The sequence below is a fragment of the Cygnus atratus genome, chromosome 2 (assembly GCF_013377495.2).
Source record: "Cygnus atratus isolate AKBS03 ecotype Queensland, Australia chromosome 2, CAtr_DNAZoo_HiC_assembly, whole genome shotgun sequence".
Classification (NCBI taxonomy): domain Eukaryota; kingdom Metazoa; phylum Chordata; class Aves; order Anseriformes; family Anatidae; genus Cygnus; species Cygnus atratus.
The window spans coordinates 83,992,588-84,009,091 of NC_066363.1; the positions used below are offsets into that span (position 1 = coordinate 83,992,588).

At 39.0% G+C, this 16,504-nt stretch overlaps 1 protein-coding gene across 2 annotated transcripts in view; it reads left to right on the plus strand.

Annotated features, from left to right (window-relative positions):
* Positions 1–16,504, plus strand: part of CTNND2 (catenin delta 2) — a 428,710-nt gene that overhangs the window by 169,658 nt on the left and 242,548 nt on the right. The gene's annotated exons all lie outside the window — the stretch shown is intronic.

The following is a 16,504-nucleotide window of genomic DNA, read 5'->3' on the forward strand; positions in this document are numbered from 1 at the left end:
GCATGATTGTCTTTTTACGAGTTCTGTCTTACTCTTTAGTACTCTTTCTTCTCTTTCTGATGTGCTAAACAACACGCATTGTGTGCATGCCAGTCAAACAAAATACTTTACGCACATGCAGCTATCAACAGAACCCTAAAGGCATGCACAAAATGTAGAAATGTTTAATGCTGTGCTATGTATACAGTAGGTTAAGCTAATCTAGGGAGGGAGCTTGCTTACAAGGAGAGTGTTTTTATTAATCTTGTGGACTGCCTTCAAGAGAAGTCTATTATCTCTGAAGAAATTGCTAGGATTTTTTTTTTTCGCTTGCAAAGATATTTTGTGTGTTGTAAAGGGACTGTGAATTTCCTTACTCATGAAACTGAAGGATTGTTTATTTGGCTTTGAGATGAATAATATGTAAATGTTCTTCCTTTCTCCTACAAAGGTACTCCTAGGTATAGGTACAGACACAAACTTGAACTATGTCACAGAGAAGAGCTGTTAGCAGCACTCAATTTATCTGTAAATAGTAATGATTGTCCATGAAGTGCATTGGTGTGCAAGTCCTGCTCACAGAATGTCCTCTCAACCAAGTGAAGTGCAGCTGTATGTTGGAACCCGTAAATAGATCACAAATCAACAGGGATATTTCTGGTATTTAATGCACAAAATAATTAGAGTATATAAATTCAACAGCCAAAATAGCCTAAAGCAGATGTGGAAAGAACTTGCCTTAGGAATTGCAAATATTTCTGGTGTCTTATCTTTGCTGTATTGATCAAATAGGGAAGATTCTGTCCATTCTCAAATTACTCTCCTTTTCATCAAGAAAAAGTTACATGTACTTTTTGGAGCAAGAGAGTTTGCTTTCTTATAAAACTTATTTTTCTTTTTTAAAATCTTTTTTCCAAAGGAAAAGCTGGTAGTTTTGCATGGCTGAAATTTCTACTGCTTTATGAAAGTTTTGAGTGTTGAGCGTGTAAGTGAAAATACTTAAAAATTCTGAGTGACTTCTTTTTTAGTTAAATACCTGAAACAACTTCATACTTTTTGAAGAATGCCACGTCCTTCCAATGGAAGAAACTAACGTAGTATATGTTCTGCGTAGTCATATTTATATGTTTCTATGAGGAAAGGTTCTTTGCATGACTGGGATAAGACATCTGTTTAAATCACTGAGCAGCAGAGGCAGTGATAGTGAGTGAAGCAATGTTTATACTGAGCTTTGATCCTGGCATTCCACATGTGGCCTTTTATTTCTTATACTAAGCACTCTTTCCCAATCATGCCCTGAAGAGGGTTTCTTGTTTTGCTTGCAAAAGCAAAGCAGAAGCCTGAAGTAGTAGCAGGCTGTCTTGTGGCTGTTATCTTCAGAACACCTGCCTATGTAAGGAAACCCTATGAACATAAATCACAAGTATAGGGAGTGCAACTGGCACACAGGACATTGTGGGTAATACGTGAAGATGGATTCTCAGAAGGAAAGAGGAAGAGCTGCACAAAGATGCTGATTTGGATAGCAGAAATGGGTCCTGTGAAGGTGAATTTTGTTTTGTTGTCTTTGGGATACAGACTTGAACATTCCTCCAGGCTTGTTCTGACGGACTGCTCCATCGGTCCAGCTCTGCATTGCACTGATCCTCCCTCGTTTTTCCCCTCTGCCCCTATCATCAGGGCATCAAAGAAAGCTAGATACATGCCAAGCCATACAGTGTGTTGCTTGGTGTAGATGGATTCTGTCAGCCTTTTTGTGCAACCAGCCTGAAGAGCAGTCAATGCTCAGAGGGAGTCTTGGGCTCCTTCTCCTTGAGCTCTCAGTCTCCTTCTGCCTCTACCACAAGTGCCCATAGGAACATACTCCTTCTGCTTCATGAAAAAAGAGAAGAGAGAATGTAAACTTAGTTGAAAGACTTTGGACGAAGTCTGATTTTTTTTCTCTTCAGCTGACATTACACATCAGGAACAAATTATGCTAATTATACTTGGAAGCCATCTATTTATGCTTTTTTTTTTTTTTTTAAGAGAGAGCTCCTACTGAATTTGAAGCTTTCACATTTCTGACTCAGAATGGAAATGCTTTTTCTCTTTCTTTTTTTAAAAACAGACATCACCTCTCTGTTGTGAGCTCTGAAGTACTTACTACATTCAGGAATGTTTACACAACTAAGGATAAAGCCTACTCAGTTTCTCATCCTCTAGGTGAAGCAACAATCAGTGAACAGAACTCTAAGATTTCTCTATGGGGTATACTAAATTCACTTTGTGCTATTTACTCACTGTATTTTTGTTCGTGTGCGTACTTTTGTATTTTTCATGTATTTCACTAATGAATGAAATGCATAACCATAGTTCTGCAATAAAGGCTAAGTATTGCAGGAGGTACAAAATAATAGGACCTTGCAGAACATCGTCCTTTCCAGCATAACTTCAGATAGGGGCAGAATGACTTCTTTGTCACTTTGAAGCTTAAATTATGACTGGGTGTGTTTCTGTCATGCTGTCTCAGCTAAAAATAATTCTTCAAACTTAACAGCAGTAGCTGCATTGGGTTCTTTGGTTCATAGCTTTTACTAAACAGTCACTTCTGGTCTTCAAAGGGTAGCGCCTTTGCTCTTATAAAACGTAGCAGCCTGAACTTCTGCACTTAAACTAGCAATAAATGTGAAATTCTTCTTTTCAAAATGTGAATCCACAAAAGATGTAATTGGAGGGACTACTCAGACACATGTAAATATCAAAATAATTTACTTACTGAATAGCAACTTATAACTTGTATTTGCAACTCAGCCTAATAACACTAATAATTTTTGTCCAGACAGGTGTGTCACTTATTTTCCTTATAAATCTAAAGACCTTGCTTTACTCATTTAAACCATGAGCTAACAAGAGTAGAGACAAGCTTATTTGATGGGATGTTTACATGAGCACCACTGGAACTTGAAGAGTGCTATTATTAATAGATAGATTTCCTTACAGTCAGAATGGGTCACAGAATAGGCATTCTTTTGCAAGTTTGCTTAGTTTCCTAAATTAGAAGTTAGGACTAGGGATTTAGTCTTATTTAACTCAATTATTGGCATTTAACTCATGTTAAACATGAAACAAGTCTAAGCTTGTAAAATCTTGCTGTCTTGCAAGTCTGGGATTTCTGTAGTTTCCTTGAAGAGAAAGCAATTCTCCTCAGGTTCTGGACTGTTGGTGTTGACCTACAGTACAGGAACACGGCTACAAGAGCAGTAGTATTCATGAGATCAGTTGCCATCAACCTTTGGAAGCTGACAAACCTGTGTCTGCAACTTCACAGAGATACTTGCCTCTTTCATCGAGGGTCCAATGAAAACAAGCCCTCTTCTGTAAAAGAATGTGATTTCTGGATAAAATTATTAAAAGCTTTGGAAGAGAGGGGTTCCCAGTATACTGCGAGGGATTGGTTGTAAATGGGGGGTCTGTGCTTACTCTGGACCTTCCGCAACTTGGGCTTGGAGCTTTATCAGTTGAAAAAAGTGATTCTTGTTAAAAGCAAGACAGGCACTGGTGAGCTGTGGATATGTAGAGCTAAAAACTTGCGGAGTGCTCATGCTCTAAAGAGTGTTTCTTGGTTTTAGAGGCTATAAGTGAGTATCTTTGTCCTCAACCTCACTTAAGTGGGAAGAATGAACCGGCAATTACACTGGAGGAATGAACCTGTCCTCCTCAGCGCCGTGAAGGATATGCATCTCCCTGGTTCCCAGGAACCTCGATACCCTTGAAGAAAACTGAAGCATTGTCTCAGGGTGCACAGACTCTCTGCCCCTGGCCCCTGAAGGTCACCATGGGGAATGCCTGGTGGCACAGCTCTCATCATGGGAAATCCAGCAGCTTTGTATGGTCGTGCAGTCAGTTGATGTTAGTATCGAGTGCTGGGTGATCAGACCAGAAGTACACGTACCTCTTGGAAAAGACAGGGTGTGTAAGGCATTTGGAGCACCATTCTGTGCTTTCCAGGGAAGTGGGAGGAAATTGTGGGAGGAGAGGGAGTAGGCTCTGTGGTTGAACAGGTGCGGCATAGCTGAAGTTAAAAAGGGGACTGCAAAACAAAACATCTGTTGCAAATGAAGTCAAACAGTGGATGGATAAGCTGTCAAAATTTGCATTGCCTTTGAACAGTGGCTTGGCACAGGACGTGAAGGATTTACCGCGTGTGGTTTATCTGTCAGGGAGTGCGTGTGCGGCAGGAACACTCCTGCAGCACTTCTTGTTACTACTTCTGAAGCTGTCTGACATCCATCCCTGTGCGCTCAGGCAGCTGCTAGGCGGCCCTACAGCTTCTCTCTGGCCTCTTCTCCTTCAGATCAGGTCTCCCCGAGCTTGTTCAAGTTGGATCTCAGTGCCTCCACCAGCCTGAAGCTGTCTTTTGTTAAAAGCTGTGGCGCCACAAGCTGTGCTGCCTCCTGGGTGCCGTGGTGGAGGATGCTGATCAAAGAGAAGAGGCTTGTGAAATTTGTGATTGCAAGTGCAAAACAGAAACGGGGCTCCTTATCAGCTGGGTTTCTGTGCGGGGGGAGGCTGCAGTCGGGAGAGCACTGTGGTGTTGATGTGGCGAGTTGGAGGGGGTGCTTTTTGGAGGGACGAGTTATCCGTGGTAGGCTGGTCCTGTGTCTGCCGAGAGCATGTCACACTTCAGCAGCAGTGACTGGGCACGAATGTGCTTATTGCAGGCACTTTCAGGGATTTGTTTACTTTCAGTGGTCAGCACATAAGGGGCACATGCAGCACAGAGCCACTTTCCTAGCTGACGTTATCTTTTGTCCATAGAACTATTGCTTTAGTGGGGTAGGGGCAGTGTTTGCTCTTGGAGTCCAGTCTTCTCTTCTGGTGACCTGGGGACCTTCCTGAGTGAAGTGGGGCACAGACACGTGCCGGGGATCAGACGTGCTGCTGGAGGGACAGCAAGAGGATCCATACTGGTGCCTGCTGCTTTATACCTGGCTTTTGCTGTCCTGGAGGTCAGGCAGTAGCTGAGGGAAGGATTTACAAGCACGATTGGTGTTCCCTTTCTTGTCACTGAGCTGGTGGCTTTCTTGCAGCATGGCTGGGCTCTTTCTCTTTTCTCCCTCCTTGTTCCATCTTACGAAGTATCTGTGGCGAAGATCAGGTCTATTCAGGACCCAAAGGAAAGGCAGGAGAGGGAGAAGCAAAACCCCTTTTTTGCTGCCCCAGACAGGAACAGGCTTTCCAAAACTGATTGTACTGTCTGTTTTTGTGAGAGTACAGCTCATTTTGTTGCTTGTGAGTGTTCAAATGGCCCAGAACTCCTCTCCTTGTTTGAGTTGCACAAGCAGAGCAAGGCCATACATACTCTTCGGTGTCTCATACTCTTCGGTGTCTGATTGCCTCCCAGGTGCATGGCTCCCACCCACCTCCTGCGCTTGGTGCCGGCTCCATGTGCCATTTGCCTCAAGCCCTTGGAGTTTGTCTTCCTATACAAAAAGTTGCTGCAGTACCGATCCATCAAACTTTTTAAAATACCACTTGCTGTATGTTTCTTTTACATTTTTTTTAATGCTGGTACAGCTTAGGCTTTCTGCAATTCCCAAAATTTAGCTGTTTCTCTTAGCTCCTTTATCCCTTTCAGAAGGAGCACAGTTCTACAAAGGATGTACCACTTGGCCTAAATTATATCAATTTCACAAGACTGTAAATATTTATCTTCATATGTAATAAAGTATAGGATATATTTGATATTTTTAGCAATCAGCATTATTTCAAGGTGAAAATTCTTTCTAAAATTGCAAAGCAATTTTCTATTATTTGGAAAATTGTCCACGTGAAGAAAGTTGATGTCTGTATCCTATAAAACAATGATTTACTCATCTTTTAAGAACAATTAAGCCTACTTTATAGTAATCATGTGGCATCACAAAGTGATAGCAATTTTTCTGTTGTCGTAGATAAACTGTCCTTTAATTATTTTAACCATAAACTTCTAAAGTTTTTTTATTGCTTGTGAAATAGTTTATACCAGTATTAAGATGATATCTAAAACAAATATAAGAATGTTGCTTAAACTTTGCTTTGAGAGGTGTCTTTTTGATAGCAATTTACAACACCTTATAGCAATCAGCCCTTTGGAAAGTTGTTGGTTTTAGCCATTTAAAATCACTGAAGTCATATAGTATTTAAATGTGCTGAAAAAAGATCTGGGAAACTAGCACAGAATTCTAATGTTGAAATGGGACTATGTAAAAACGATGTTTTGGGAATCCAGTTTTATTGTTGTGATGAATTCCATGTAGTGGGCTTGGTTCACAGAAAGTATTTCTACAGCTGCAAGGCCAGCACATGTAGCATCAGTTCTGGGAATCGAACCTGGGACTTCAGCCTTTCACATCACCAGTGACAGGCTTCAGAGAGCCATTGATATCCCAGCCTTCCCACAGCTATCTCATTCTTTTCCAGTTTGTGTTAGTATTGCTTCTCGTCATGGAATTGGAATTTAGATAACTAGATGTATGACTCAGTTCCGTGGACTTCAGACTTGATGAGTAAAATGAATTTTTAGAGAATTAATAGGGAAATGATGTATTTTTTCTCTTACATGCAGTTAAGTGTCTTTAAAGTGTTACAATGAGCATCATGTTATGTTGGTATAGTTTGACTTTGCTTTCAGAATAACATCTAGCTGTTAATGAGAAGCTACCTGTTGCATGCTAGTTCCTGTACTACAAATATTTAATCTGGAAGTAGCAAGATAAGTGTAGTTTCAAACACATTTTGCTTTATTTGGGGCTTAAAGTTGTCACTTTAGCCAAAAAGGAGCAGTGACATCAAAACCAGTTTTTACCCCATTTGGATTAAACCTTTTGTCTGTTATACTGCTTCTCAAATCTTTATTATTTTTTTTTTCAGTCCTAAAGTGCAATAGTTAGGTTATAAATAGCAAACATCACTTCTGCTTAGATTGTGTTTTTGTGTTTTTTTTTTTTTTTTTCCTGGCTGTGGGGCAGGTTTGTTTGTTTGGTTTGGTTTGTCTTTTGTTTTGTCACAAGTTGATGTGATATTCAGTGGCATACTGTGATGCCACAGCTGCAGATTGATTGAGAATCATGCTGGTAAATCACACGGCATGGAGATCTGGCTATAGGACATAATGTTTTCAGGGAAATTAAAAAAGAAAAATTACTCCTACCACTGCATCTCTATTAGTTTGGTAATGTTGTGATAATAGACCTGCATTCCTAACTGACATCCACTTGATGACGTTGGTTTGGGGGAGAGAATTATAGGAAACAGGTGGGGAACAAATCTTCAGTACAAAGTAAATTGAGCACAGAACATCACAGTGATCTGCATAGAGAATAACAAATCACTTCAAAGCAATGGGAAGGCATAATCCTATTTCATTTGACAGATCCTGGTTGTCTGGTGTAGCCTGATCTGTGATTATATTCTTGTATGTTTGTTCTAAGGCTTCTCTTCTTCCAGGTACTCTGTATGGTATCTTGTCTGAGAAAGGATTGTTTTTTTTTTCATTCCTATTTACAATTTGGAAGGACGATAATGAAAGACATTGCTTTGAATTTCAGTGGCCCCTCTAAAGCTGTGGACAAGAGCGGTGGGAGAGGGAGCAAAGTGACAGGAGATGAAAACTCTGCAGATCCACCTTTGTAATCTGTTAGCAATATCCCCCTTAGAGTGGAGAAACTTTCCTCTAAATAAGGTTCTTTAAAGTATGAAGCCCGTGGTTAAGTTCCATGGAGGAATATCATACCTATCTGAGGGTAGCCCAGATTTCACTGTTGCTCAGAATAGAAACTTGTTAAAATTGTTAGCATTCACAGCCTCCTTCCTCTGTCTCATAAACAGAGTACCTCCAAAGGTTTGTGGTATTCCCTACGTATTTTCTAATTTTTCTGTGCTCTTTTTTTCGATAGTGGGATGACTTAAAGTATGTCTGAATGCATCTTAGACATCCCTTAACTCTTGCCACCCATCGAGGTAGAAGTATGATTATAAATTTTTGGCCATGCTTTTGAGTCTCAGGGAAGTACATACCCTGTAAATCTCATCTGCCTCTATGGAGAAAATACAGTGACTGCTCTCTGTCAGAAACTGTGTATTAATCAACTGTTTACTCTATAGCTGCGGTTTCAGCTAGGTTAAAGCCTGGTCACACTAGACTTCAGTGATACAGGACTATATCTATTATCTTTTATTTACTTCATTGTTGTACAGGAATAGAAGGCTGTCCTTTATGAAATAAGAAATGATTCAAACACGCTTCATAAATCTCCTTGTAAATACTTGCTGAATGAAAACACAATGCTGTGCCTGAGGTAGCTACCCAGTAATGTCTTCAAGAGGGCTAATGCTTTTGTTAAAGGATCGTTCTTTCTGCAGCATTGTATTTAAAGCCACTCTTAAAAATCACCAGCCCATTATAATTTTTAACTAAAGCTGTATTTTTATTATTATTTTTTAAGAGTACCTACTTTTGTAGGTAATCTCTTCCTCTCATCATCATTTCAGCATTGTGCATGTAGGGCTGGAGTTTTTACAAGTAGATAAAGGATTCAAAGATAGTTTTCACTCTAATGGGTCCATCAACTAACTATCATTTGCAGAACTTAGGTTAGTATTTTTAAGATATACAGATGCGTGGTCTGACACTGGAATACAACTATGACTAATTTATTAATAAAATAACTCTATATTCCCAAGTCAAAAACGTTAATTAAAATAGCTGAAGTTCATTACTCTGTCCTAAAGAATAACAACTAATAACCATTTTATAACTTGGGATTATAGCGTACTTATTAGGAAGATGTCAAAATCTGAAGGAGAAGACGGGTTTCCGCAACACGTGGAAATTTTTAATCTGTTGATGTGTTACTGTCTTTTTTTTTTTTTTAACATTTTGTGATAATAATTGTGACTTTGGTCCATGCCTTTGTTTTATGCTGGCCAGCTGGAAAAGAAACTTGTAACAGAGATTTCAAGAGAAGGTGAATTTGGAGTGGAAGCAGAAATTTAGTTGCTTGTATACGCTTAGTAGCATTGGTTGTCTTTTTTGCTTTGATCGGGTTTTATAATGGTTATGGTCATTATATTCCATGCGCACAAGGTGAAAGAAACCGTGTTGTACTACAGAGGGCTAAAGTGATGGATATGTCTTCTGTTGTGCCATTGCTCAGGGTTGAATTTTATCTCCAGTGAGAAAATGGGCGTGATGAATTTTAATATCTTCAAGTCTGAAAAGGCAATTGCTTTCAAGGGCATCAGCAGTTGATACTTTCTTTTTTTAAATGCTCATGTAACAAATGAATTAAACTGCATATTCTCCCCAAATTGAGGGGTGCAATTCAGAGAGATGAGAAGATCTTGGCGGAATACCTTTAGCAGCCAAAGTTGGCATCTGATTATCACGTTTATGTGGACGCACCATTTTTTTTTTTGTGCAGAGAAGCATGTTGAAGCATGCTAGAAATCTGAGAGTCTGAGAATGCAAGCTGCATAAGTTAGTGGAGATTAAAATCTGTCAGTCTTAAAATTCAGTCAGTTTCTGAAGGTGAAAAGGAATTTTTTATCTTTTTTAAATATTGAAAACTTGAAGGTCATGGCTTCTGCCTTTCTTAATTATAAAAAGAAAAAAAAAGGAAGGTTTTTAATCTGCATAAAATCTTGGTGTCCCCTCAGAAAACTACATGGATCTCAAAATGATGCTTTAGCAATACACGCTTTTGAGATACAGATTGTATTATTGTGATGGGCATCCCATAACTTTGGAACCTGATGGTGAAAGATGATTGAAGGGAAGGATACATATTTTGCAAAAGTTGTGGGTGTGGGGACCTGAGGTCTTGTAACAGACCTGTCTGAGAAGGAGGCTGCATTCAAGTTTTGACTTCATCAGGTTTCAATGAAGCCTTAGAAACATTGTTGCAAATAAAGTTTCATTATAACTCTTTCATTTTAGGCCCTGTATTTATTAAACCGAAATACAGATCACTAAGATACAAATTCTGTTAGTATTGTTGTTACCTGAAGTATTTTTTTGTGCCTATTTCTTTTTTTTTGTTTAGAGGTACAAATATTCTTTCAGATGTCTTTATTCATAAGGTATGTATTCATTGCCATTGCAAACCCTAATGGAAATGGGTGACTTCAGATTGATGCTTGCTGATCACATACTTGAAGCCATAAATAAAATGGTTCCTAGTAAAGAAATGCCAAGCCTAAATTGGTGATCAAGAAAATTATTCCATATGCTAAGGGTAAAGCAATATCAGTGTGCATCTTCCCCCGGTAGAAGGGGGAAGATTAAAAGGGGGAAAAAAATAAATTTGTATTTCAAAGGAAAAGTAAGCACAAAAGGGAAACTAAGACACAGTGTGAGAATGTTCAAACTGAAGTGGAACAGTATAGACAAAAGAAGCCTTCAAAGTGACCAGACACGAGTTGTCCTGTAAACAGAGGAGTAGCTCAGAAGCAGAGAGCATGGTATTTTTTCCTGTAATACAGGAAGAATCAGTGGGGATCATCAGTTTCTAAGCAAAGGAACTTTGAGCCTTGTAACAGTTAATGTCAGGTCTAAAAAGGCTTTGAGAAAATTAAAATGAAAGGATGCAGCAGTGCAGTATCAGAAACAGTGTAGCCAGCAGGACCAGGGAGGTGATCCTCCCCCTGTGCTCAGCTCTGGTGAGGCTGCACCTGAAGTACTGTGTTCAGCTTTGGGCCCCTCACTACAAGAAGGACATCGAGGCCCTGGAGCGTGTCCAGAGAAGGGCAACGAAGCTGGTGAGGGGCCTGGACACAAGTCCTATGAGGAGCAGCTGAGGGAGCTGGGGGTTAGTCTGGAGAAGAGGAGGCTCAGAGGAGACCTTATTGTTCTCTACAACTACCTTGAAGGAGGTTGTAAAGGCGTGGGGATCGGTCTCTTCTCCCAGGCAATACAAGAGGAAATTGCATCATATTGTACCCGGGGAGGTTAAGGTTGGATATTAGGAAACATTTCTTCACTGGAAAGGTTGTGAGGCATTGGAACAGGTTGTCCAGGGAAGTGGTTGAGTCACCATCCCTGGAGGTCTTCAAAAGACATGTGGATGTGGTGCTCAGGGACGTGGTTTAGTGGTAGGCTTGGCAGTGCTAGGTTAAAGGTTGGACCAGATGATCTTAGAGGTCTTTTCCAACCTAAATGATTCAATGATTCTAGTAGCAACTTCAGTTCTTCAGTCTTCAATGATTATAGATTTTTTTGCATTGAAACAGAATTTATTAAATATGACCATATGCAGAGCACAAGTGCATTCCTTGTTTCCTTCACTGAAACCACGTTCCTTGGTTTCGAGGGCATAAGGAGTTATTGTCCAACAAAACAGTGGCATATAAATACAGCAGTGATCAGGAGATGATTTTAAGATTGTGAAATAATCAAAATAGCAAATAGGTATGAAGTCATCGCTGGGGCATGCAATCACATTGAGTAGGTTTATGATCTTTATTAGGCTTAGTAGTTGGCAGCTGCCAGGAATGGTTCTTTTAACTAATTTAGAGATGCACGGAATATTTCCAAAAGTACTAATAGTGTAGTGGCTAAATAGCTACCTTGGATTTTGAAGGTGGGATAGGAAACTATGAACAACCTAAGCCTCCTGTGATGTCATCTGGAGGAGACGTGCACATTACTTTGATAAAAAGTCTTTCTTCTTACCATGTCATTGGAAATATCTAATTAAAAAAATAATCTGAATAGGTGCTTTGAACAGCACCTGCACACACTAATTACAAGCAGATGTAACAGGTATATCCAGTGCCTATGGGAATTTTAACATGTTCATGGGTACTTTTTTGCAAAGTACCATTCTGTCCAGTTTCTGCTTCTTTGCTTTACTTTTATTTTCCCTGTATTACATGTTAAGTTCCCCTAAAAGGAAATAGCTGGTACAGCAAAGAGTGTAGCTATTTGCTGTGCCCTGGCTGTTGAAGGCACTGAGCTGAGCGTGTTGGAGCTGACTGGAGAGAAGGACGTTGTTATCTCCCCTGAGGTACACAGAGTATGAGCATCTGGAGATGGTTGGAGCCAGCAGAAAGAATTAGGGAACGTGAGTAGCCGAGTCTAGAAACTGCTGAGAGAGGGACAGAAGGTCGAGGTGATAGAGGGAAAGACGCTTTTGCAGTTGGTTCTGTGGAGTTCAATGCAATCCTGGAAGTCCTAAAAGGATGATGTGCTAAGAGGAGATGGAGGAAAGAGATTGTCCTGTGAGGATACAAGGGGAAAACTTAATTAGAGATTCTTATTATTTCTGTTCTGGCTGAGAATAAATATGGAATTTGGAAACTGGAATTTTGATTGCAGGATCAGCAACTAAAGAGGACAACACAGAGAAGAGAGGGATAAGATGATGGAAAACAAAAGATGAAAGTTGGAATAATTTGGACTGTCTTTCCTGATTAGAATGAATCAGGAAACTGTTAACAAATTTCCCAAGCTACAGAGCACCTCTGTGCTGTTGATATTTGTATAAGGTGCTGAGTATTTTAAATCTAAATTGAAGCTTTATATCCTGAAATCCTTTAGTGCTTTTTTGGTCTTTTCTCATGTTTAAAGTATGAAATTCCTCGTGCAGTTATACTTCTCACAGAGGATATGATAGTGCTTTCATAAAATCTTAATTATCTTAGAGGGTCTTACTAGTATCAACTATAGTATTGTGTTTTTTTTCCTCTTCCTCCCAGCTGTATATATTTCTAAAATCCTAAGCTTCCCATGTGGAAAAGTGATTCTTTTTTTTAACTGCTAAGCAAATTTAGCGTATTCGTAATGCCATACATATTGAACAGTGTTAAACTTGACTACTTGGGATTGCTGATTTGCTCCTGGTTTGCTTGGGATATTATTATTTTTATTAAAATATGTGTCAAGGAAGGGACACAGAAAAACATAGTTAATGTTTAGAGATAAGAAATGTTTGTATCCCTCAAAGCTGATGAATTCTGTTTCCTAATTTATAGAGAATACACTGTTATTTTTACAGTGTATCAGATGGGAAAAGTACCTGCTTTATAAATCTTTATGTACATTTGCTACCAACAGAAGGCACTGCAATTATATCCTTTTTGAACTCATAGAGGGAAGATGGACATACCTTGCACCAAAGGATGTCTTACTGGGGTCCAATTTTTTGAAAAAATTCAGTTTTCGCATGATGGTAAGAATCAACTGCAGGTGCAAATTAGTTCCTAAATGAATAAATTCTGAATTAAAGAATTCAAAACCTATATAAAAGGCACAAGGAGAAGGTGAACACGTGAGCTGAGCACAGAGTAGAGAGAAGAAAGTTTTTTTACAAGGTGTTATTTATAAGTCAAACAGTAGTATCAGCCAAGTAATCTTCAGCAAGAAGGTGTAGTAAGATAAATCTCATAAATTAGTTTATCCTTTTTGAAGGTCTGATCCTATATATGTTAACGAAATTCCCTCTGACCTAGGAAGTCTGAACTTCTTAGCAGTTCTTACATGTATTTGGTCTCCATAAGATGCTTAGGTGTGGTGCAATACCCTCCCTGCCTAAATCAGCATATTCTTGATTTTCAATTTTGCTTGCTTTCCTGAGATGTTATAGATTTGAAAATAACATACATAATCTAAAAGTGAATTTCTGAGTTAAGTATCTCATTATGAGCCTATGAGCGCATTTAGAGGTGCACCTAATTTTTCAGTGTTAATATAATATAAAACTTGTGTGTTTTTATACTAAGCAAAAGCTGTAGGATATGATACAGGCTGGCTCCTCTACGTGCTGTTTCTGCAGTTAAGAGAACTGTAACATATCAAGTTGTTTGAGGATTTTCACTGTAGTTAACAAGGGCTCTTTATTGTCTTGGGTGAAAATTCGTAAGAACATATTAAATATTTTTATGGTATCCTCCGTTCTCTGAGGTTATGATTTTCGGTACTGCAGTAGTGAAGGCTTGAGACGATATGGTACTTCTAAGGCATGAATGACTTGCCAAGCTAAAACAAAATCTTAAAAGCAGTCTTTAGGTGACAAATTGAAATCTCTTTGCTGAGACTGTAGCTCTGGGTTTGCAGTTTGACATGTTTACTTTGGAACTTCTTGGTGAAACTCCTTTTGTAACCCAAAATTCAAATTCTCTTCAAGCATTGTTCCTGTATTGAACTGAAGCTTAAAATAGCATGAATGCATAGGGTTTTACTGGCCTGCTTCTGAGCATGTCGTTTATTGTATCCAGCGTCTGCTAACTGCGATGCAGAGTGGATGCTCTGGCCCTGCTGTCCGTGCCAGCTAGACCTAGGTTTGTAGCATGCAGTCCCCATCCCTGCATGGAGGGGGCTGCTGGCAGGAGCTGTGCTCTGCAGCTGGGTCTCAGGAACTGCTGGACAAGTTACCTGAGAGTTTCTGAGACTTTATCTGACATTTAGCCACAGAATTTCCATGGAAGTTTTTAGAAAGTGTGGGCTGCAATAACTATTAAAAATGATGTGTGGTGACTTAGGAAGAAGAAATAAGCAAGATGAAATAAGGTTTTGAGATACTTTGTTTTTGTTTTTTTTTTAATCTTGATCTCAGTTTTGGGACTGTTGAAGACTGAAGACTTCTCTTTAAAGAGAAGTTTGGGATTGAAGGTGTCCACAAAAGTAGTCGTACCTCTTCACAGTCTGGTCGCCACTTCTGGTTTTACCTTCAGAGGTATGCAGAGGCAGAATAGGCCCAGGGCAACAGCATGGTTTGGCCGTGTTCCTGCTTTGGCCAGACCAGGTCCCAGAAAGGCTGGGCTGGTGGCTGGCACGTGTCTCTTAGGACAGCACTTCTGCTACACCTCCTCTCTTCCCTCTCTTCCCTTGCTGGGGTGAAGCCCTGGTCCTTGCCCAAGTAGCATTGCCTCTGGCCGGTGGTGAGCCAGGCCTGGTCCAGGTGTAGCTGTGTGGTTACGGCTGTATCTGACTTTGGTTTGGGATGAGAGAAGTCAAATGCAAAAGTTAGAGAAACGGGTAAGTGCTTTCAGTTTAAAATTATGTTAATAGGTTGCATGATCATCTGCAGATGTAGCTGGTATGTGAATGCTCTCCAGTCCGCTGTATGTGCCTGCGGATTACCCTGTGCTCACTGAAGGTTAAACGTCTCTGGGTGATGCAAATGGACTTTGCTTTTTTTTTTTAAAGACATAATAGCTATGATTTTGATGTTTATATGCCCTAAATCCAAGGGAATTCTCAATAAATGCAGTCTTTGTCATAGACTGAAGAGCCACACTTTGAATAAATATGGCTGTTAAAGAATTTACTTCAACAACAGTAATTGCTTGGTAGATGCCTTTCTTCAGTTTTACTTGAAACTATTTATGTAAAAATGTCTATTAAAACTGAACTCTTTACAGTCCATTACTCTAATCCAGTTAAATGTAGAAGCTATTCTTAAGTGAGTGTTCTTTTTCTTTTCCAAATTGATCTAACCTTGACCAAACAAGCTGATATGTGGATGTGCAGCTAAATCATAGATTTGTTTCATTTTCATATTCTAACTCTGGTAGTTCAGTGTTCATTGTGATAAAATTCGAAAGGAAGTAAGTCTGTTAGGAAGATAAATTGAGAAATGAATCACAGTGACTCAAAAAGCACATAGGTGTTAGGGTGACAGCTAGTTTTGGTTCATATAAATACCTATTTTGATAAACAGACAAATGAGAAAATAGAAAAGTTTTTAAAGAAATTAAAAACAAACACAATTTCCATTGAACTGCCTTGAGAAAGAAAGGAAGGGAAATAGGCTGGAATATGTTGAAAAGCAATCTCCATTACAATGAGTTCTTGTTTTCAGCATTGTTAGCGTTGTTGGGTTTTTGTGCAATTCCCCATATGTGTCAACAGTTAGCAGGATATTCTGCGTATTGGCAATACTTATAAGTATGCTATGTCAGTGTACAATTCAGTTTTTGCTTTTTCACTTGAAAACATTTCCAGTATATTCTCTAACTTTTTCACTTTTTCTCATAAGGTACCAAATTTTGGGTTTGAATTGTGTATTTTCTGTTAAAAGGTGATGATGTTCTTATGTCTTCATAACATTGAGTTTGGAATGATTTGTGCATGAGATGTTTCAGTATGCATTTTCTTGAATTTGAAATACGAAATGTTCTTGCATTTTAACTGACACATTTTTACGAAAAGGTCTCTGTTTCTTTATTACTCATTTCTCGAGGAATTATATACTAGCAATTAAAAACAGTGTTTTTAAGATGTTGCTGAGTATTTATGTCAAGGTAATCCCTCTTATATATGTTTGTAACAAAGTTATAAGATCATACTTGTTATCTTAAAGTGCTATACTTGAGAACCACGGGCAGAATTTGAATGTTTAATTTGTTTGAAAATTTAAAATGTTCAGGCGTTGTAATTTCTGGCCTGTGCTAGCTCAGACAAAACTGCAGTAATTTTATTTTAAGCTCAGTGTATTTCATCTGCTGACACTTCAAGATAAAGTGCTTAAAGTCCCTTTCGTGGATATATAGTATACTGAAA